Here is a 21895-nt window from a genome sequence, read left to right on the forward strand (position 1 = left end):
CATTGCCTAACAAGGTGTAAAACTTTTATTTTAACTGGAGGAAGATGGATCTGGCATTCTGTATGAAGCTGGATGAAGTTTTCATATGGTTAATAAGATGTTCATTCTGAAAGAAACAAACAATCAAAATTTTGGAATACCCGTTTTAAAAGAGGACATTGGCTTACAGAGGTAGACAAGGTTAGGTGCCTATAAAGATGGCACCTCCTTTTAAAAGCTGGTGGGAACAGCATATATATATATATATATATATTTTAAGTTTTTTATTTTCAGAGAGGGATTGCAACAGATACTTAACTTTGTTTTGAAGATGCATTTCAGGCTGTTTAATGATTGGCACTCATGTGCTCTGTCAGATGCTCTTGGTGAACTGGCACCCTTTCAGCAGTTGGTTTCATTCAGGATTAGTGCACCAAGTTGGAAATTTTTAGTTTTTAGCTGTGGAAGTGATCAGAACTACAGAATAAAGTTTTTTACATTTTGGTTTTAATTGTACAATTTCTGGTAATTTTGACTGTTCAATAGGTGACCCATTATTAGCAAGCAAGCCTCATTTTTGCTACACAGTAGAGTACAGTAATTTTACTGTTGACTGAGCCTGGCTGAGACTGCCACCTTATTCTATAGACATGTTTATTAACTGTTTAGAAAATGAATTTACCAGGAATGTAACATGTCTAATATACTTTTGTACTTGATCCAAAATAGAAAAGATAACATTATAATTATCAGGCATATATTTAGTACAGGATAAAAGTACAGCACTTAATTAATGTATTACTTAATGCATAAGGATTCAGAGTTGCAATTAATAGTTTTAAGTTTCAGGTTTGTAATACTTTACATGTTATCTCTCCATGGGAGCAGGCCATAATGCCATTTGTGTTTAAGTTTTATTTACAGTATTTTGGTAATCATGACTCTACTTAGCATGTTTTTCACACAGTGAGCAAGTCGCAGCATCGTTGATCCTAGAGAGAGTTTCCAGTATTCTACCAGCCTGGTGCATAGTGCTCTCTGGCACTATGGAACAGTGCCAGTCTGGAGGCGATATCCATTGTACACTTGGCTGTACCGAGTCATCATTGGCTGTTGCAGGAGCTTGAAACTATAACGTAGTTTCCATCGACTTCAGGAGCATAACCAAAGGCTGATATAGCAAATATTTCTAATTGAGGGGTCAGTGACCAGCCTTGCCAATAACTCACATGGAGAGGCCACCTGCAATGTATTCAAGACCTGGTTTGAATGCACAAGAGAGTTTGACAATATTAAAGTTTATTTCTTGTTTTTATATATTTTTTAAACATTTTAATTCAATACAGCATATATCAAGTGACTTTGTTTGCTTATACAATTTTTTTTTTTACCACGGAGATAATAGCAGGTATTTTACTTTAGTAATAGAGAAAAAAAAAACTATTTTTCATTGTTAAAATGAAAATGGAAGATTTCTAGTACAATCAAGATAACTTTTCATTACTATTTACTTAAATATGCACTTTGCGGTGGCCTTCAGACAGGTTTTATTATCATAAAGTTATTCTTTGCTATCAATATCAATCCAGGTTTTTAGTTAATAATGACTTTTAGAACTAGAACCATTTAAACGTTTTCAGTTTGGAAAATGTTTTTACAACCTTTTTATAATATTTTTTTAAAGATTTATTTATTTATTTAATCCCCACCCCCACCCCCGGTGTCCATTCTCTGTGTCTATTTGCTGCATCTTGTTTCTTTGTCCGCTTCTGTTGTCATCAGCAGCACGGCAGTGTGGGCGGCGCCATTCCTGGGCAGGCTGCACTTTCTTTCGCGCTGGGCGGCTTTCCTCACAGGCGCACTCCTTGCGCGTGGGGCTCCCCTACACGGGGGACACCCTTGCGTGGCACGGCACTCCTTGCGCGCATCAGCACTGCGCATGGCCAGCTCCACACGGGTCAAGGAGGCCCGGGGTTTGAACCGCGGACCTCCCATGTGGTAGACGGACGCCCTAACCACTGAGCCAAGTCTGTTTCCCCTAATCAGATTTCTATGTGACCTTTCCATCCTGCTTAGTCTAATTTGGGTTCCAGGAATATTTATTCACATATATAACTGCATATTTAATTTTTAACAATTTGAATAGAGCTCTTTTAAGAATTTTCATTTGTTAATTTGATATTATCATCCTGATGTATTAAGACATACACTGAGCAAATGGGCAGATACAAATAGAGTTAGACACAGAAACACAACTCTTTAATATTACCTATAATTTGCAATATTTTATATACTGTTTAGCTTAACATGGGTTCCAGAAATATATATTACTTATATAACTGCATATTTAACATCAACAATTTGAGCAAATAGGCAGACATGAATAGTTTGACACAAAAACATAACTTAGTTACTTAAAACTTATTTTTTTACAAAATAAGTGTGACTGCAAAACATTTCAAAGACTCTTGAAACTTTTTCTTAGTTTGCACTATGACCATGCAGTTTTACACAAGAATTTTGTTTCTTAACTAATGGCTTGTAACCAAAATGTTCCCAATGTTTTAACACAATTCTCTTTTGTTTCAGAACTTTATATTTTACTTCGAATTTAGCAGAATTTTGGATGAGCAACAAGACTAATTCTATGTATATTTACTGAGGCAATTGAAGCCTCAGGGAGACTTTTTTTTTTTTTTCATGAATTGCCATTCTTAGGAACACTGACAGTCAAGGCAGGAGACTTTTTTTTCCCCAGTCCTTGGAGATAATAAAACTCCAGTGGTCGTTCAACCCTGAGGGCTAAGAATTTCACCAGGCAGTGATTTAGTTCACACCTGGAACCATGAGAGAAATCAGGGTTACTAATACCAGTAGGACAGGAGACAGGGATGTCCCAGCTCTGCCCTGGACTGTAGGGGCAGAAGCTGTTATGAAATAACCATAGGCAAAGGCAAGGGGTGAGGCTAGACTTAAAGTAACCATAAACCAAGGTAAGGTTAGTTTAGAATTAACACTTACAGTAATATTTTCAGGCTAAATTCACCCAGTTATAATTTCTGTTATTGTTTTTCTGCTGTTTTACAATATAAATGCATCTATAAATGATCTTAACTCTTAGTTACAGTTTTCATTAAGTTTTAACCTTAAGGTGAATTGGATACTTTCATTATTTAATCTACAAGAATTTTATTAGTAACAATTCTGTGAAGTTCTGCCTTTTCCTAGTACTGGAACAAATTCTCATTTGTGAGTTATGCATTTAATTCACCAGCAAGAGTGTAATGGCATTTAAAGATTCATTTTTAAACTACTTTTTTACCGTGAATTCTTAGGCACCAGCAACTGACAAAAGCCAAACAGATTTTTAGAGCGGAGTTTCATTCCCTTTTTTTTTCTTTCTCTGTAGTTTCACAACCCTGAAGTTCCCAGCCAGACCATTAAAAAGGCTATCAAGTCATTAGAGGTCTATTGTTTCGACGGATAGCCTCTTTTCTTCAGACAAGTTTACAGTTCTAAAACATTTTAAAGTATTTCTACAGTCTCACAGAGAGATTTGGAAAAGTAGAAGAACCTGGACAGAATATAAATGTACTTTGACCTTTGACACCCTAGGGAGGGAACTTAACTGAATTTATTTTGATTCTGCTTTTCATCCCCTTCACCTCCCCCCTTCCAGTCAGTCTGGCTGCATAACAATCAAAAAGGAATGTGGCTTAAGATTAGAAGGTGTCAACTCACTGGAAAGGGGCAAGCCGCTCCCCCCTTTCCAACTTTCTGCCAAAATGGGCAGACAGAACTTACTCAAATTCAGCACCCCCTCTGGGGACTCAGCCACCCTGACTGGGGCAGCCCCAACAAACCCAGGTGTGTGGCGCCAACACAGACAGCCTCCAAGCCCCGGCAAAGGGGCAGACCAGAGATGAGACAGCAGAGCATGCACAAACATCTAGACTCTGCAAACATCCAGACTCCTCAGTTTTGCCCCATAATCAATTCACCCCCTTGCCAGCTCAAATAATTCCACCACTTTACATAACCACACAACTCCTACACCAGCATTGAGCTGACACAGGCAGAAGCACAAAGGTCACTAATCTGACCCACAAGTTCTATATATATGTTTTTTTCAGCATGGCTGCCCCCACAGCCATCACAAACCTTAGAGAGAACGCTTAACGTTAACATCTGGTATAAAGACATTTCATTCGCAATTCAGCACCATAACAAAAGATTCCAGCTAGGAAAACGGACTTTGGCCCAGTGGTTAGGGCTTCCGTCTACCACATGGGAGGTCTGCGGTTCAAACCCTGGGCCTCCTTGACCCGTGTGGAGCTGGCCATGCGCAGTGCTGATGCGCGCAAGGAGTGCCGCGCCACGCAGGGGTGTCCCCGGCGTAGGGGAGCCCCACGCGCAGGGAGTGCGCCCGTAAGGAGAGCCGCCCAGCATGAAAAGAAAGAGCAGCCTGCCCAGGAATGGCGCCGCCCACACTTCCCTTGCCGCTGACGACAACAGAAGCAGACAAAGAAACAAGACGCAGCAGAAAGACACAGAGAACAGACAACCGGGGGAGGGGAGGGGAATTAAATAAATAAAAATAAATCTTTAAAAAAAAAAAAGATTCCAGCTAGACCTTTTTCACTGTTTAACTTTACACCCAGACCAAGCTTCACTAGAAAAGCCGATCCATTTCCCTGTAACCAAGTTTTTAAAAAATCCAGACCAATTTCCAGGACGTTAGGACTCGAACCTATAAATATTCCTTCCTATTATAATCAAGCCTCCTCTCCTTTAGTGGATATAAGACCAGTACCAGGTTCCAACATGCAGTTAGAAAAACCCAAAACACCAGACTTTTTCCCTGTTTTTCTCCTTTTTCCAGACTTTAGAGAGAATGGCTCCCACCCCCACCCCCCAATTTTCTGGGGCTACTGGGGTTCTCTCGGGAGGTGATCAGCCTCCCTCCCCAGCAATTAAAGCTAGGATTCTCCATACTGTGCTCTCCCAGGAAGTCTTACCTTCTTCCATATTCGGAGTTCTTTTTTGTTCCCAGACTCCTTCTCTTCAGACCTTCCATTGCCCTCAATTTTCGTCGGGAAGATTGTGGTGGAGCCCACATCTTTTCTGGATTAAATTTAATCCAGGGATGCCCAGATTTGGGGTTCACCTGAGTCCTCCCGGCTTCCTCGGGAATTTGGAAGGGGCAGCAAAATGCTACCCTCTCTGGCCTTCATTTGCAATCCTGGGAGAGCCCCCAAAAATGTTGTAGAAGTTGAGAGAGGTTCAATTATTTGCATATAGAAAGGCCAGGACTCAGGAATGATTTTGAGAAGGAAAAATGATTTATTGACGGCCAGCTGGACTCGGGAGCTTTCTGTTTCAAACCCGAACCTTGAACAAGATTATCAAATTCCTTTTATACAGGGTAAGGGCTAAATTGTTCTTTCTTTCAGTGCTCAATAGGCTTGAATTAGCATATATCTTCCACATCTTAGGTAAGCTTTTAGCATGGACTTCATACATTCTAGATAAGCTTTTAGCACATTTGGTTTGCATTTTCCCTAAATATTTATAGTTTATAGAGTTTGCACATTGCTAAACTGTTTCTCTGGACGGAGTCGTTGCCATGGTCACCAAGGGCAGGACTGCAGCCTCTTACCCTCCCACACCCACAAGTCACAGACCGCTTAGGTTATCTACGAAGGGACGAACAGCCTCCCACCCAGAGCACACATCACTATCACTTATAAAACACAAAATTCTTGTATGTACCACTAGGAAAGAAAAGACACTGCCAACTAATCTATATCGATGATTGTAAGATGCATCTTAATTCAGAGATGTTAAAATATGGAAAAGTAGGCGCCTTAGAATCATTGAAATACAGTACCCTATATTCTATTTTTATTGTTCTGGTGATTACCCCTAAAATTCAAAATCCACTACATATACTTTTCCATATCAATGTCTCAAAATTTATCTATCTATCTATCTATCTATCTATCTATCTATCTATCTATCTATCATCTATCTAATCTCTTTTCCCTTAAACAAGTAAAGAACCTTAAACTTTACTCCTCCTTCTGTTCCCTGTCCACACTCAATATTGGACCATAGTTTCATTCCAGAAAGTTGTGGATATTGTTAGGGAAATTTTTAAAATAAAATCTCCTGCTAGGCCAGAAATCCTCTTCAAAAATGTAGATGAGAGAACAAATGCTTATTTGTTGAATAAAGAACATAATAAGTATTATTGAATAAGCATTAAAACAGACTGTGATGCATCACAGGCAATCTGCTACTGAGACTGCAAACACAGAACAAAATCTCACCCTTCTTATATAGCTGAGCCAATCCATTATATGCATGTTCTTATGATTACTGGTAATTAGTTTCATGTAAGAGCATTGACAGCACCATTTCCTATACATTATTTTGCAGACCCACCTAAATTCACCTGGTAATTGGAGCAGCCATCTGTGCTCATTAATTGCCTTTACCTGAAGGAAAAATAAAACTCTTATTTCTAAGACAAGCAGGTGCATATAGCTTGGAACAACGGGTCTAGTCTAAACTCTCACAGTGACCTGGAGATTGGGTGCTTTCTTCCTTGATGTTTACATTTCAGAGATGGCTTCCAGGCCCTTAAGAAAGACATTCCTCAGTTACATAAGGATGGCAAGAGGCTTATTTAACTTTTTAGAAAGATTTACGTCTATATCAAAGGGATTTACAAAGACTAGGTTTCTCAGGAAGCGGATGTGGCTCAGCTGATAGAGCATCCACCTACCATATGGGAGGGTCCAGTGTTCAATACCCAGGCCCTCCTGACCTATGTGGTGAGCTGGCCCATGCACAGAGCTGCCGTGTGCCAGAAGTGCCATGCCACGCAGGGGCGCCCCCATGTGGATGTGCCCCATGGGCAAGGAGTGCGTTCTGCAAGGAGAGCCGCCCCATGTGAAAAAAGCGCAGCCCGCCCAGGAGTGGTGCCACACACACGGAGAGCTGATGCAGCAAGATGACGTAGTTTCCTGGTGCCACCAAGGGTGCAAGCGGACACAGAAGAACACACAGAGAGTCAACACAGAGAGCAGACAACGGAGGGGGGGGGGGGCTGGGGAGGGAAGAGAAATAAATAATATAAAAGACTAGGTTTCTTAAGGAAATGCTATAAGAAAAGGGAAGGGGGGGTGACAATCACATTCCCATTTAGCAACAGGGAAAATTCAATTTTACTTTTATTTTTTTTTTTTTTTTCCTTTTTTTTTTTTTTTTTTTTTAATTTTTTTATTTTTTATTGACTTTGTAATAATATTACATTAAAAATATATATGTGAGGTCCCATTCAACCCCACCCCCCCACCCCCCCTCTCCCCCCCCCCAACAACACTCGTTCCCATCATCATGACACATCCATTGGATTTGGTAAGTACATCTTTGGGCACCTCTGCACCTCATATACATTGGTTCACATCATGTCCCATACTCTCCTCTATTCCATCATGTAGGCCCTGTGAGGATTTACAATGTCCGGTGATTACCTCTGAAGCACCATCCAGGGCAGCTCCATGTCCCGAAGATGCCTCCACCTCTCATCTCTTCCTGCCTTTCCCCATACCCTTTGTCCATTATGTCCACTTTTCCCAATCCAATGCCACCTCTTCTATGTGGACACTGGATTGGTTGTGTCCATTGCACCTTTATGTCAAGAGGAGGCTCAGATTCCACCTGGATGCTGGATGCAATCCTCCCATTTTCAGTTCAATTTTACTTTTATTTACGCTTATGATTTTCCCCTTCTGTTGCTTTTTTATAGCAGCACTACAATTGTCTATCTCTAGTGCCTTTTCTGTCTTTTTTAGGTAGCCATCTAAATAACCAGCAAGTCTATAATAAAATATCAGAATTACAACAGGGTGAATTTTAAAATTCAGTATATCATTTCCCTTGGACGAAAACCTCTAAATATGTCATAGCAATGATGAGTGGTTAATTAAAGCAGATTCCTGACTAGCAATGCACAAAAATTCTCTTTCATCACACATTAATTTCACTGTTGTCTTTATTGCTTGCACTTTCTTTAAAACGTGTCTTAGGGGAAGCAGATGTGGCTCAAGCCATCAGGCTCCCATCTACCATATAGATGGTTCAGGGTTCGATTTCCGGGGCTTCCTGGCGAAGGCAAGCTGGTCCACGCGACAAGCTGGCCAGTGCGTAGTGTTGGCCCACACAAGAGTACTGGCCTACACCAGAGATGACACAACAAAAAGAGACACAGAGAAGAGACAATAAGAAGCTCAGCAGACCAGGGAGCTGAGGTGGCGCAAGAGATTGAGCACCTCACTCCCACTCTGGAAGGTCCCAGGATCAGTTCCTGGTGGCGCCTAAAGAGAAGACAAGTGGACACAGAAGAATACACAGTGAATGGACGCAAAGAGCAAACAACTGTGGAGGGTGGGGTAAATAAATAAATCTTTTAAAAAAATGTCTTAGGGGAGATGTAGTTCAAGTAGGAAGCAGGTGTTCAACCACTGAGCTACATCTGCTCCCCAATAAGAGTTGGGTTTTTTGTTTGTTTTTGTTCTTAAGAGGTACTGGAGATTGAACCTGGGACCTTGTACATGGGAAGCATGCTTTTACTAGCTTTTTGGCCTCGTGTAAGTCACATAACCTTTCTGAGCTTCAGTCTTCCCAAGAGTGTCCTGGGGACAACTGCAATATCTAACTCATATGATTGCTATAATGATAAAATGAGATAATACATGTAAAGCACTTAGGCCAGCAGCAATCACATGGTATAAGAGCTACATATATTTTAGTTGCTGCTGTTATTATTATTATTGTTATTGACTTAAAATGCCCATTAAAATGTTAACATATATCTGGTTCCGGAGAAAGATGGTGTACAATGCTGACTTCCTTCCCGAGACCCAACCCTGCAGAGGCCACAGAAGCGGTGAGGAGGTTGCTGGATTTCAGAACAGTTCCCAGCAACAAAACTCTTCATAGTTCGGTCCCCAATGGGAGATGACATGGCCTAGAGAGGCCACATATGGAGGATCAACTGAGGTGATCCATCTGATCCATCTTTTGCGCACGGTTTGGAAAATCATGCTAAAGCTTTATATGTAGGTTGGTCTGTTTCTTGACTTTCTTTTTTGTTTCACTGATTGATCGGTTGTTGTTATTACAAATCCCCACAAATGTAGTGGCTTAAAACAATACAAGTTCATTATCTGGCATTTCTGCTTCATCAGAAGTCCAACATGAGTCTCCAAGGGCTAAAATCAAGGTGTTGGCAGGACTGCATTCCTTTCCAGAGCCTCTAGGGAAGAAACTATTTCCTTGCTGGTTTGGCTTATAGAGCCCACTCACATGACTTCTTTTCTGGTCCCCTTCCTCCATCTTCAAAGCCAACAATGTAGCATCTCTTTGGCCCTGCTTCCATCATCATATCTTTCTCTGACTCTATCTTCTGCCTCCCTCCTACCCTCAGGATTACACCCTGGCAATTACATTGGACCCACCCAGATAATCCAGGATAATCTCCCTATTTTAATGTCAGTTGAAGAGCAACTCTAATTCCACCTGCAACTTTAATGCCACTCTGGCATGTAACCTAACATAGTCACAGGTTCCAGGAGTTAGGAAGTGGATATCTTCAGGGGAACAATAGTCTGCCTACCACACTATGCCAGCCCCATTATTTTGACTTTAAAGTACATTTCAGTATTTGTTAGAATAACAGTTGTTCGTGTGTGTGTGTTTTCAAAAAAAAATTCCTGACTATTCTAGTTAGATTTATTCTGCTGCAACTCAGTTTTCCATTGGCAAACTTTGGATATGTCATAATCCCCTAAAAAATTCCACCTGGAGGGCGGCGGACTTGGCCCAGTGGTTAGGGCGTCCGTCTACCACATGGGAGGTCCGCAGATCAAACCCCGGGCCTCCTTGACCCGTGTGGAGCTGGCCCACGCGCAGAGCTGATACACGCAAGGAGTGCCCTGCCACGCAGGGGTGTCCCCCACATAGGGGAGCCCCACGCACAAGGAGTGCGCCCCGTAAGGAGAGCCGCCCAGTGTGAGAGAAAGTGCAGCCTGCCAGAAATGGCACTGCACACACGAAGAGCTGATGCAGCAAGATGACGCAACGAAAAGAAACACAGATTCCTGTGCTGCTGACAACAACAGAAGGGGACAAAGAAGACGCAGCAAATAGATACAGAGAACAGACAACCAGGGTGGGTGGGGGGGAAGGGGAGAGAAATAACTACATAAATAAATCTTTAAAAAAAAAATTTCACCTGGATGTTGTTTAGAAATGGAATTAAGGGGAGCGGATGTGGTTAAAGAGATTGAGCACTGGCCTCCCACATGGGATGTCCTGGGTTTGGTTGCTGGTGCCTCCTGAAAAAAACCAAGCAAAACAAATGAAAAAACCAACTCAGGAGTCAATGTGACTCAGTGGTTGAGTGGGGCTTCCCACAAACAATGTCCCAGGTTCAATCCCCAGTACCTCAAAAAAAAAAAAATGGAGTTAAATAGACATTACACAAAATAGAAAATGCATAAAATAGATGTCATAAATGACATCTGTGTCATATTGAGTCTTCCTATCTGGAAACGGAGTATTTCTGCAAGTTTATTCTTATCTTCTCTTATATTCTTGAGTTCCGCCTTATAGTTTTGTTGCTTCAGTCATGCATATTTCTTCTTCAGTTTATTCCTGTGAGGTTTTAAAAAAATCATTTTTGTTGCCATTGTAAATGGGATATATTTCCCCATTATAATTTCCATCTGGTTATTGCTGACATATAGGACCACAAACTGATTTCTGGATATTTATTTTGTGCCTACGTCACTTACTGAATTCTTTTTTTAATTCTTTTTTTTTTTAAGATTTATTTTTTAAATTTATTTCTCTCCCTCCCTCCCCCCCCCCCCCCCCAGTTGTCTGCTCTCTGTCCACTTGCTGTTTTTTCTGTGACCGCTTCTATCCTTATCAGCGGCTTGGGAATCTGTGTTTCTTTTTCTTGCGTCCTCTTGTTGTGTCAGCTCTCCATGTGTTCAGCTCTCCGTGCGTGCGGCGCCATTCCTGGGCAGGCTGCACTTTCTTTCGCACTGGGTGGCTCTCCTTACAGGGCACACTCCTTGCGCGTGGGGCTCCCCTACGTGGGGGACACCCCTGTGTGGCAGGGCACTCCTTGCATGCATCAGCACTGCACGTGGGCCAGCTCCACACAGGTCAAGGAGGCCTGGGGTTTGAACTGCGGACCTCCCATGTGATAGACGGATGCCCTATCCATTGGGCCAAGTCCGCTTCCCTCTTATATTTTTTAATGTAACATTTTGTGTCATCTATGTATCTTTGAAAAAAGATAATAAAAAAATGAATAAAATTAACTCAAAATGGATCAAAGATATAAATGTAAGAACCAAAACTGTAGGATCTTAGAAGAAATAGGTATAAATCTTTGTGATGTTGGATTACATAACTGTTTTGTAGATATGACATTGAAACCAAAAGCAACCAAAGAAAAAATAAATAAATTGGACTTCACCAAAATTAAAAACTTTTGTACATCTAAGGACAATATCAAGAAAGTTAAGAGACAACACCTGGAATGGGAGAAAATATTTGCAAATCATATAATTGATAAGGGACTTCTATTAGAGTATATAAAGGACTCTTATAACTGAACTACAAAAAAGACAAACAACCCAGTTTTAACATAGGCAAAGGACTTAAACATACATTTCTGCAAAGAAGATAAACCAATAGCCAATAAGCACATGAAACAATGCTCAGCATCATTAGTCATCAGGGAAATGCAAACCAAAACCACAATGAGGGACATGGATGTTGCCCAAGCGATTGAGCTCCTGCCTACCTCATGGGAGGTCCCAGGTTAAGTTCTTGGTGCCTTCTGGAGAAGATGAGCAAAACAGCAAGCTGCTGTGATGGGCTGGTGTGGTGAGCTGACGCAGTAAGATGAAGCAACAAGGAAACACAAAGAGGAAACACAATGAGATACATGACAAAGCAGGGAACAGAGGTAACTCAAGCAGTTGAGCACTTTTCTCCCACATGGGAGGTCCCAGGTTCGATTCCCAGTGCCTCCTAAAGAGTAGACACAGCGCAAAGCAAATGAATACAAAGAACAGACAGCAAGTACAAACAATGGGGGGGGAGGGGATAGCTAAATAAAATAAATCTTAAAAAACGGAAACAAAAATAAAACCACAATGAGGTCCTGATCAAGATGGTGGAGTGAGAAGATTTAGGGCTCCATCCCCCCAAAACCAGCAAGAACCAGCATAAACCTCTTTCTCAAAGGTCCAAAAGAACAGTTAAAAGATTTCAAGGGAAACGGACTTTGGCCCAGTGGTTAGGGCGTCCGTCTACCATATGGGAGGTCCGCGGTTCAAGCCCCGGGCCTCCTTGACCCGTGTGGAGCTGGCCATGCGCAGTGCTGATGCGCGCAAGGAGTGCCGTGCCACGCAAGGGTGTCCCCCGCGTGGGGGAGCCCCACGCGCAAGGAGTGCGCCCGTGAGGAAAGCCGCCCAGCGTGAAAAGAAAGAGCAGCCTGCCCAGGAATGGCGCCGCCCACACTTCCCGTGCCGCTGACGACAACAGAGGCGGACAAAGAAACAAGACGCAGCGAGTGGACACCAAGAACAGACAACCAGGGGAGGGGGGAAATTAAATAAATAAATAAATCTTAAAAAATAAATAAAAATAAAACATGCTTTTAACTGAATAATACATACCTGTTTAAAAAAAAAAAAAGATTTCAATAACAGGGTAAATGCCAAATCAAGAAAAAGGCAACTTAAAAACAATAGGGGGATGCAGACTTGGCCCAGTGCATAGGGCGTCCACCTACCACATGGGAGGTCCGCGGTTCAAACCCCGGGCCTCCTTGACCCGTGTGGAGCTGGCCCACATGCAGTGCTGATGCGCGCAAGGAGTGCCCTGCCACACAGGGGTGTCCCCCGCGTAGGGGGGCCCCATGCACAAGGAGTGCACCCCGTAAGGAGAGCCGCCCAGCGCAAAAGAAAGTGCAGCCTGCCCAGGAATGGCGCCACCCACACGGAGAGCTGATGCAGCAAGATAACGTAAGGAAAAGAAACATGCCACTGAAAACACAAAAGAAGCAGACAAAAGAAGGACACGCAGCAAATAGACACAGAGAACAGACAACTGGGGCGGGGGGTGGGGAAGGGGAGAGAAATAAATAAATCTTTAAAAAAGCAATAGGGGGGGAAACGGACTTTGGCCCAGTGGTTAGGGCGTCCGTCTACCACATGGGAGGTCCGCGGTTCAAACCCCGGGCCTCCTTGACCCGTGTGGAGCTGCCCATGCTCAGTGCTGATGCGCACAAGGAGTGCCCTGCCACGCAGGGGTGTCCCCCGCGTAGGGAAGCCCCACGCACAAGGAGTGCACCCGTAAGGAGAGCTGCCCAGCGCGAAGGAAAGTGCAGCCTGCCCAGGAATGGCGCCGCCCACACTTCCCGTGCCGCTGAGGACAACAGAAGCGGACAAAGAAACAAGACGCAGCAAATAGACACCAAGAACAGACAACCAGGGGAGGGGGGTAAATTAAATAAATAAATAAATCTTTAAAAATAAATAAATAAAAAATAAAAAAGCAATAGGATCTTGTGGCATCATGGCTGTTTCCTCATAAGCCAGACACAAAAGGACAAATATTTTATGATCTCACTAATATGAACTAACTATAATGAGCAAAGTCATGGAGTTAATAGCTATAAGATTAGTCACTAGAAGACAGAATTAGGATAGAGAATGGAAAGTAGTGGTTTAATTTGTGCAGAATTGGTAATATGTTTGATTGTAAATACTTGGAATTGAATAGAGGTGATGATAGCACTTTAGAGTGAATGTAATTAGCAGTGCCAGAATGGGAGTATGATTGTGGTTGAAAGAGAAAGTTGAGGGTTGTGTATGTCACTAGAAGAAAAGCTAAAGGCTGTGCCATGGGACTGAATAGTATAGTGAACCCTGTCGCAGACAATTAATTTGTTTAATAGTACAAATATAAGAATGTTCTCCAATGAATCTGAATAAATGCTCATTAATATTACAAGACATTAATAATAGTGTGGTATCTGAGCTAAAAGGCACCTAAAGCAAACTATGGACTGCAGTGAATTGTAATATATTGATATTTTTTCCATTATTTTTTTAAAGATTGTTATCATAAGTGACAGAAACCAGACAAAGTACTGAATATTGCTTGACTCCATTTATATAAATTGTAAATACAAATAAATTTATAAAAATAGAATTAGATTAGGGATATGTATGATGGGATAGAAGAGAGATTGAAAGGTAACTGCTCTGTGGTGGGGAGCTTCTTTTTGAAGTAATGAAAATGCTCTAATACTGATTGTGGTGATGAATGCACAACTCTGTGATTATACTAAAACCCACTGAATGTACACTTGGGATGGATTGTATGATATACGAACATATCTCAATGAAATAAAAAAAAAAAAAAAGTTCCAGAAAACAGTTAAAGGACTTCAATAACAGGGCAAGTACTGAATCAAGAAAAAGCCAACTTGTGCTCACTTCAGCAGCACATATACTAAAATTGGAACGATACAAAGAAGATTAGCATGGCCCCTGCCCAAGGATGACACGCAAATTCGTGAAGCGTTCCATATTAAAAAAAGAAAAAAAAAGAAAAAGAAAAAGCCAACTTAAAAGGGGTAGGATCTGGAAGCAGATGTGGCTCAAACAGTTGGGTGCACACCTACCACATGGGAGGTTCCGGGTTTGGTTCCCAGTGTCTCCTACAAAGAAGATGAGCAAACAGAGAGCACAAAACAAACAGACACAGAGAGCAGACAGCGAGCACAAAAAAAAAAGAGGCGGGGGGAGAAATAAATAAAATAAATCTTTTTTAAAAAGCTGATGCAGCTCAAGTGGTTGAGCACCTGCTTCCCATGTATGACGTCCAAGGTTGGATCCCCAGCACCTCCTAAAAAAAAAAGCGGTAGGATCTTGTGGCACCCTGGCTGGCCCCTCCCCCTCACCAGCTAAGTGTGGAGCCAGTGTGGATCCCTTGTTCCAATTCTGGAAGGAGCAGAGTAACTCTCATGCACATACTGGAAACATGTATGTCTAGCCCAACCTGTCTTGAGGCAGACTAAAGAACACACGACAGGCTCATGATCCCAGAACTTGTCCTGCATGTAAAAGACTGTTCACAGAGCTCTCCTACAGAATGCAGTGGAAGGGCAATCAGGTAGTACTGCCTGGGGCAAGAGACTGCTGGTTGTAAGACATAAAATGCACTAATCAGGGCAGGAAACTGTTTCCTAGGGAAGAGGGGACAGTCATATCTGTGTAAATGAGGAAATCCCAGGTACATGTCCAAAACAAGAAAGGATTAGGGAGGACCCTACACTTTGCCCTTGAGCTAAACTCATAAGGATAAGCTCTGAAGGAAAGGTTCACACAGGTCAATCTGCAAAGACTGGAAAGTGTTTTCCCTTTGTTCTTTTTGTTGTTGCTGCTGTTAGCTCCTGGCAATCAAGGAAAGATCTGCCATAACACTAGCTGGATAAAGAACAAAGTCTAAATTCCATTGATAACACAATAAAATATTGAAATGTCCAGGATTCAACAAAAGATTACAAAATATAACAAGAAACAGGAAGCAATGACCCAAGCAATAGAGAAGATTAAAACATTAGAAACTATCAATGGGAAGTAGATGTGGCTCAAGCAATTGGGCTCCCATCTACCATATATGAGGTCCGGGGTTTGATACCCAAGGCCTCCTGGTGAAGGCAAACTGGCCCACATGGTGAGCTGGCCCATGTGGAGTGCCAGCCCATGCAGGAATGCTGGCCAACATGGAGAGCTGATGCAGCAAGATGATACAACAGAAAGAGACAGAGAGGAGAGAAAATAAGAGACTTAGCAAAACCAGAGAGCTGTGGTGGTGATCACCTCTCTCCCACTCCAGAGGGTCCCAGGATCGGTTCCCAGAGCTGCCTAATGAGAATACAAGTAGACACAGAAGAACACGCAGTGAATGGACACAGAGAGCAGACAACAAGCAAGCAGCAAGGGGGGGGGGAATAAATAAAAATAAAATACAGACACCGAAGAATGCACAGAGAATGTACACAGAGAACAGACAGCAAGCAAAAAGCCACAAAGTCGGGGGGGGGGGGAGAAAAAACAAAAAACAAGGGAGAGATTAAGACATCTCTAATTAAACAAAAGTTCAGGGAGTTCATCACCACTAGACCAGCTCTACAAGAGATGCTAAAGAGAGTTCTGCAGGTTGAAAGGAAAGGAAAATGGACAATAGAGCAAAGCCACATCAGAAATAAAGATCTCCAGCAAGAACAATATGGGTAAATATAAATGCCAGTACTATTGTATTTTTGTTTTTTAACTCCACTTTTTCCTTCCTACAGGATCTAAAAAGCAAATGCATAAAATGTAGTGAGGAATCAGTGGTTTTGACTCATGATGTACAAACATGTAATTTGTGAGTAGAACACATCAAAGTGGGAGGACTGAGGGTATAAGAATAGTTTGTATGTAGTATTTTAGTTAAGTCAGTATCAAAGCAAATGAGATTGTTATAGATTTAGGATGTTAAATTTAAGTCCCATGGTAATATATCAAAGAATATTCAAGCTCATAGAGACTGAAAACTGAGTACAGGTTGCCAGGGATGAGAGGGGTGGGGGTGGCGGAGAGATTAGGGAGTTAATGTAAAATGGCTATAGAGTTTCTGTTTAAGGAGTTGGGCAAGTTTTAGTAATGGGAGGTGATGAGGGTACCACAATGTTGTGAATGTGGTTAATCCCACTAAATGGCATGCTCGAGAATGGTTGAGATGGGAAAATTTATTATATATATATATACCCATGAGGTGAGGAGCCCCCGCTTCTCTAGACAGGGGGCTTGGGGTGGGGAGGCGCAGGCGTGAGAGGACGCACAGTGACTCTAAGGACAACTGCAGAGACGAGGCGGATGGCGCAGGTCTACTTTATTGAGGAAGTACAAGCAGTTTTATAGAGTATGAAGAGAGGGGATTGGTGGAAGGTTGTCCCCGTCTCCTTCCCGCCCAGTATTGGCAGCCGGCGCTGCCCCTCCTTCTCTCCTTCTCCATCTTCCGCCTAGCCGTTATCTAGACAGCCCACACTTTCCCCTTCCCCTCCCTTGCTCCTAACCCCTTAGCCAGCTTACTGTCCAGTAACCGCCTACTGTCCAGTAACCGCCTACTGTCCAGTAACCGCCTACTGCCCAGTAACCGTCTACGCAAGCAACAGCACCCGCCGGCACCAATCAAGTCCCTTTACGTATCCCTAGACCCTATAAAACCATGTCCCCTTCAACAATAAAGCAGACTTGTGCCCAGACCTTGTCTCTGTGGTGTTCTTGCTTGCACCGCGCGTCCCCCGTGCCTGAGCGGAGAGAGCGAGGGCCCAACGGCTTCGTGCCGACCCCCCTCCTCTCCTTCGACCGCGGGGCAGCCCCCTTCCGGAGAGCCCGCCCGGCCAACTGCCGACCCTCCCGGAGGCCCGCCGCTGCCCGCGGAGGGTGATTGGGTTCTGATAGGCTAGATTAGCTGTTGTTACCTTATAAGGGCATAGAAGCAGAACTCGTCTACTAGGCTGGTCAGTAGTTACTAGGGAGAGCTTAAATTTAAGAGGGCTGAGCTGGAGAGCTCGCTGACAGGTGGAAGAGAGCAGGCGTGTCTTTACGAGGTAGGAGGCCCTGAGATTGGCCCAGACGGAGGTGGTGTGAGGGGGCTTGCGTGAGTTTCCCCTGCGGGGAGGCGTAAGTGCATACCTCGTCCCGAGGGGCCAGCCAAGGGAGGCGCATTTCGTGCCTCAGACCTCGGAGGCAGCCAGTTCTGAGAGCCAAACTTTTGCATGCTTGCCCTCATACCCACATTTAAAATAAAGAGCAACTAAAGAGACAGTGACAGTTAAATGCAATATATGTCCCTGGATAGGATCTAAGAAGGAGGGAGAAAGACTCAAAATGATATTACTGAGATAAATGAAAAAAAAATTGGAATATAGACTAAGCTTTATATTGACATAATAATGTTCTCAAACTTGATAACAGCACTTAAGGTTGTTACATAAGTGAATACCTTGTTTTTTTTTTTTTAAAGATTTATTTATTTCTCTCCCCTCCTCCCCCCCAGTTGTCTGCTCTCTATGTCCATTCGCTGTGTGTTCTTCTGTGACCGCTTCTATCCTTATCAGGCGGCCCTGGGAATTGTGTTTCTTTTTGTTGCATCATCTTGTTGTGCTCTCTGTGTGTGCGGTGCCATTCCTGGGCAGGCTGCACTTTCTTTCACACTGGGCGGCTCTTCTTAGGGGGTGCACTCCTTGCGCGTGGGGCTCTCCTATGCAGGGGGCACCCCTGCGTGTCACGGCACTCCTTGCGCGTATCAGCATTGTGCATGGGCCAGCTCCACACGGGTCAAGGCCCGGGGTTTGAACCGCAGACCTCCCATGTGGTAGACGGATGCCCTAACCACTGGGCCAAGTCCACTTCCCTACCCTTGTTCTTAGGAAATGTACCTGGCAGAATTCAGTGTTCAAGGATGAGGTATACAATCTACACTCAAGTGTTCAGAGAATAGCATGCTAGACAGAAAGATTGATAGAGAGATATAATAATATGGCAAATGTGGCAAAATGCTAATATTGGTAGATTTGAGCATCTGGGGAGGTACGGGTAAAACAGAGTTCTCTGAATGGGGTTTGTATTTTTTTTAAGTTTTTTTTTTTAATTAAATATTTATTTCTCCCCATCCCCTTGTTGTTTTTCACTTGCTGTGTCTGTTCATTTTCCTTGTTTCTTTAGGAGGCTCTGGGAGCCAGTCCTGGGACCTCTGATGTGGGAGGGAGGTGCCTAATCACTTGAGCCACCTCGGCTCCCTGCTTTCGTTGTGTCTCTCATTGTTTTTCCTCCCTGCATCTCTTGTTTCATCATCTTGTTGTGTCAGCTTACTGCACCTGCCCGTCGAGTCAGCTCACTGTCTACTTTAGGAGGCACCAGGAACCTCTGCTCCCTGTTTTGTTGTGTCATCACGTTTTTTCTTCTTATGTCTCTTGTTGTGTCAGCTTGCCGCACCTGCCTGTTGCGCCAGCTCACTGTCTTCTTTAGGAGGCACTGGGATTCAAACCAGCGACCTCCCATGTGGTAGGTGGGAGCCCAGTTGCCTGAACCACATCTGCTTCCCTTTGGATTATTTATTTCTCCCCACCCCCTCACTGTTTGCAATTTCTGTGTGCTATGTCTTTAGGAGGCACTAAGAACTAAACTCAGGACCTCTGATGAGGGAGGGAGGCACCTAACCACTTGAGCCACTTCCATTCCCTGCTTTGTTGTGTCTCTCATTATGTTTTTTCTTCTTGTGTCTCTTGTTGCATCAGCTTGACCTCTGATGAGGGAGGGAGGCACCTAACCACTTGAGCCACTTCCATTCCCTGCTTTGTTGGGTCTCTCATTATGTTTTTTCTTCTTGTGTCTCTTGTTGCATCAGCTTGTTGTGTCAGCTGGCTGCAATTGCCTGTCACAACAGCTTGCTGTCTTTCTTTGTTTCTTTAGGAGGCACCAGGAACCTCTGCTCCGTTTTTGTTGTGTCTCTCATTATGTTTTTCTTCTTGTGTCTCTTGTTGAGTCATCTTGTTGCTTGCCCACCATGGCAGCTTGCTGTCTTCTTTAGGAGGCACCAGGAACCAAATGATGGACCTCCCATGTGATAGGCAGGCGCTCATTCACTTGAGTCACATCTGCTTCCCTGTATCATTTTTTTAACTGTCCTGTAAGTTTGAACGTATTTCAAAATAAATAATTTAAAAGGAATAAAAACCAACACAATGAGATACCAAACCACACTTAGTAGGGTGGCAATAATAACAATAAACAGAAAATAACTTCTGGTGAGGATGTGGAGAAATCATCATCTTCATACCCTGCTTGTGGGAAAGTAAATTTGGGCAGTCACTTTGGAAAAGTTTGGCAGCACCTCAAAATGTTAAACAGGGAAACAGACTTTGGCCCAGTTGTTAGGGCGTCCGTCTACCATATGGGAGGTCCGCGGTTCAAACCCCGGGCCTCCTTGACCCGTGTGGAGCTGGCCATGCGCAGTGCTGATGCGCGCAAGGAGTGCCCTGCCACGCAAGGGTGTCCCCCGCATGGGGGAGCCCCACGCGCAAGGAGTGCGCCCGTGAGGAAAGCCGCCCCGCGTGAAAAGAAAGAGCAGCCTGCCCAGGAATGGCGCCGCCCACACTTCCCGTGCCGCTGACGACAACAGAAGCGGACAAAGAAACAAGACGCAGCAAATAGACACCAAGAACAGACAACCAGGGGAGGGGGGGAAATTAAATAAATAAATAAATCTTAAAAAAAAAAAAAGTTAAACAGAGAGTTACCATACATAGTCAGCAATTCCTCTCCTAAGTATATACCAAGAGAAATTTTAAAAACACCTGTCCTCACAAAAGCCTGTGTGTGAAATTTAGTATATAAATTACTACAGGTGGAGCAGATGTAACTCAAGTGGTTGAGCGCCTGCTTCCCATGTACAAGGTCTCGGGTTTGATCCCCGGTACCTACTTTAAAAAAAAAAATTACCGTAGGAGTACACATCATTTAAGTCCCTCCTGCATGTTTGCTAATAAACTGGATGTCAAATCAAAATGCTGATAATTGGAATGAGATTGATGCAGCCTTATCTCTTTCATCTTGTCCTGGGGCCATTTGTAGGCTTATAGGTTGCTATCAGATTTGTCTGTATTAAAACCTCTTTAGGCATTTTTTTCTAAAACACTGATATAAATATAGCGGTTACCAGAGGTTCTGAGGGGATGGGAAGGGAAGAATATGTGGAATTTAGGGCATTTTTAGGGCATTTGAATTGTTCTGCGTGATCTTGCAATGACACATGCTGGCCATTATACATTTTGTCAAAATTTATAAAATGTTACAGTGCAAAGTGTAAACCATAATGTAAATTACAGACCTTGGCTAGTAGCAATGCTTCAATATTGTTCATCAATTGTAACAAATGTACCACACTAATGTAAGATGTTATTAATAGCAGAAAATATGAGAGGGGAGGGGTGGGGTATATGGGAATCCCCTACATTTTCAATGTAACTTTTCTGCAATCCAAAACTTTTCTAAAAATAAAGTTTCTTATATAAAGTTTATTGTATTCCAATGTTCATAGCAGCATTATTCATATTAGCCCCAAATTGTAAACTGAATGTGGTATACCCATATAATGGAATAATATTCAGTCATAAATAGAAATGAAGTACTGATACATGTGACAACATGTGAACACTGAAAACATTATATCAAGTGAAAGTCAGACACAAAAGGCTACAAATTGTATGATTCCATTTATACGAATGTCCCAAATAGGCAATTCCATCAGACAGAAAGTAAGTTAGCTGCCCAGGAATGGAGGAAAGGGGAAAAGGGAAGTGACCGCTAATGGGTATGTAGATTTTGGGGGAGGGATGAAAAGGTTCTATAATTAGATAGTGGTGATGGTTGCACAACCTTGTGAATACACTAAAAACCACGAATCGTATGTTTTTAAAATCATGACTTTTACGGTATGTGAATTAGATCTCAAAATTTTTTTCAAAAAAAAGAGGCGAGGAAGTTCTTCGTGCAATGTACTGAAAGTACTAGTAAGGCGCCAGGATAATATTCGAAGTGAAGTTCAGCATTTCCCCCCCATGACGTCAATTCCTAAAACCTGCAGACTCCTAAGAGAGATTTACACTAACAGAGAACAGAGCAAGTTATCACCATTTCTATTACACTAGAGAACAAATGCACCACACTAATGTAAGATGTTATGACCAAAATCAGGTCTC

At 42.9% G+C, this 21895-nt stretch overlaps 1 non-coding gene across 1 annotated transcript; it reads left to right on the forward strand.

The window, feature by feature from the left end:
• Nucleotides 1–14568: 14568 nt before the first annotated feature.
• On the forward strand, nt 14569–14675 carry LOC111763406 (U6 spliceosomal RNA). Its single transcript, XR_002796284.1, has one exon. It is a non-coding gene; the product is annotated as a U6 spliceosomal RNA (small nuclear RNA).
• Nucleotides 14676–21895: the final 7220 nt, after the last annotated feature.

The sequence above is a fragment of the Dasypus novemcinctus genome, chromosome X (genome assembly GCF_030445035.2).
Source record: "Dasypus novemcinctus isolate mDasNov1 chromosome X, mDasNov1.1.hap2, whole genome shotgun sequence".
NCBI classification, from domain to species: domain Eukaryota; kingdom Metazoa; phylum Chordata; class Mammalia; order Cingulata; family Dasypodidae; genus Dasypus; species Dasypus novemcinctus.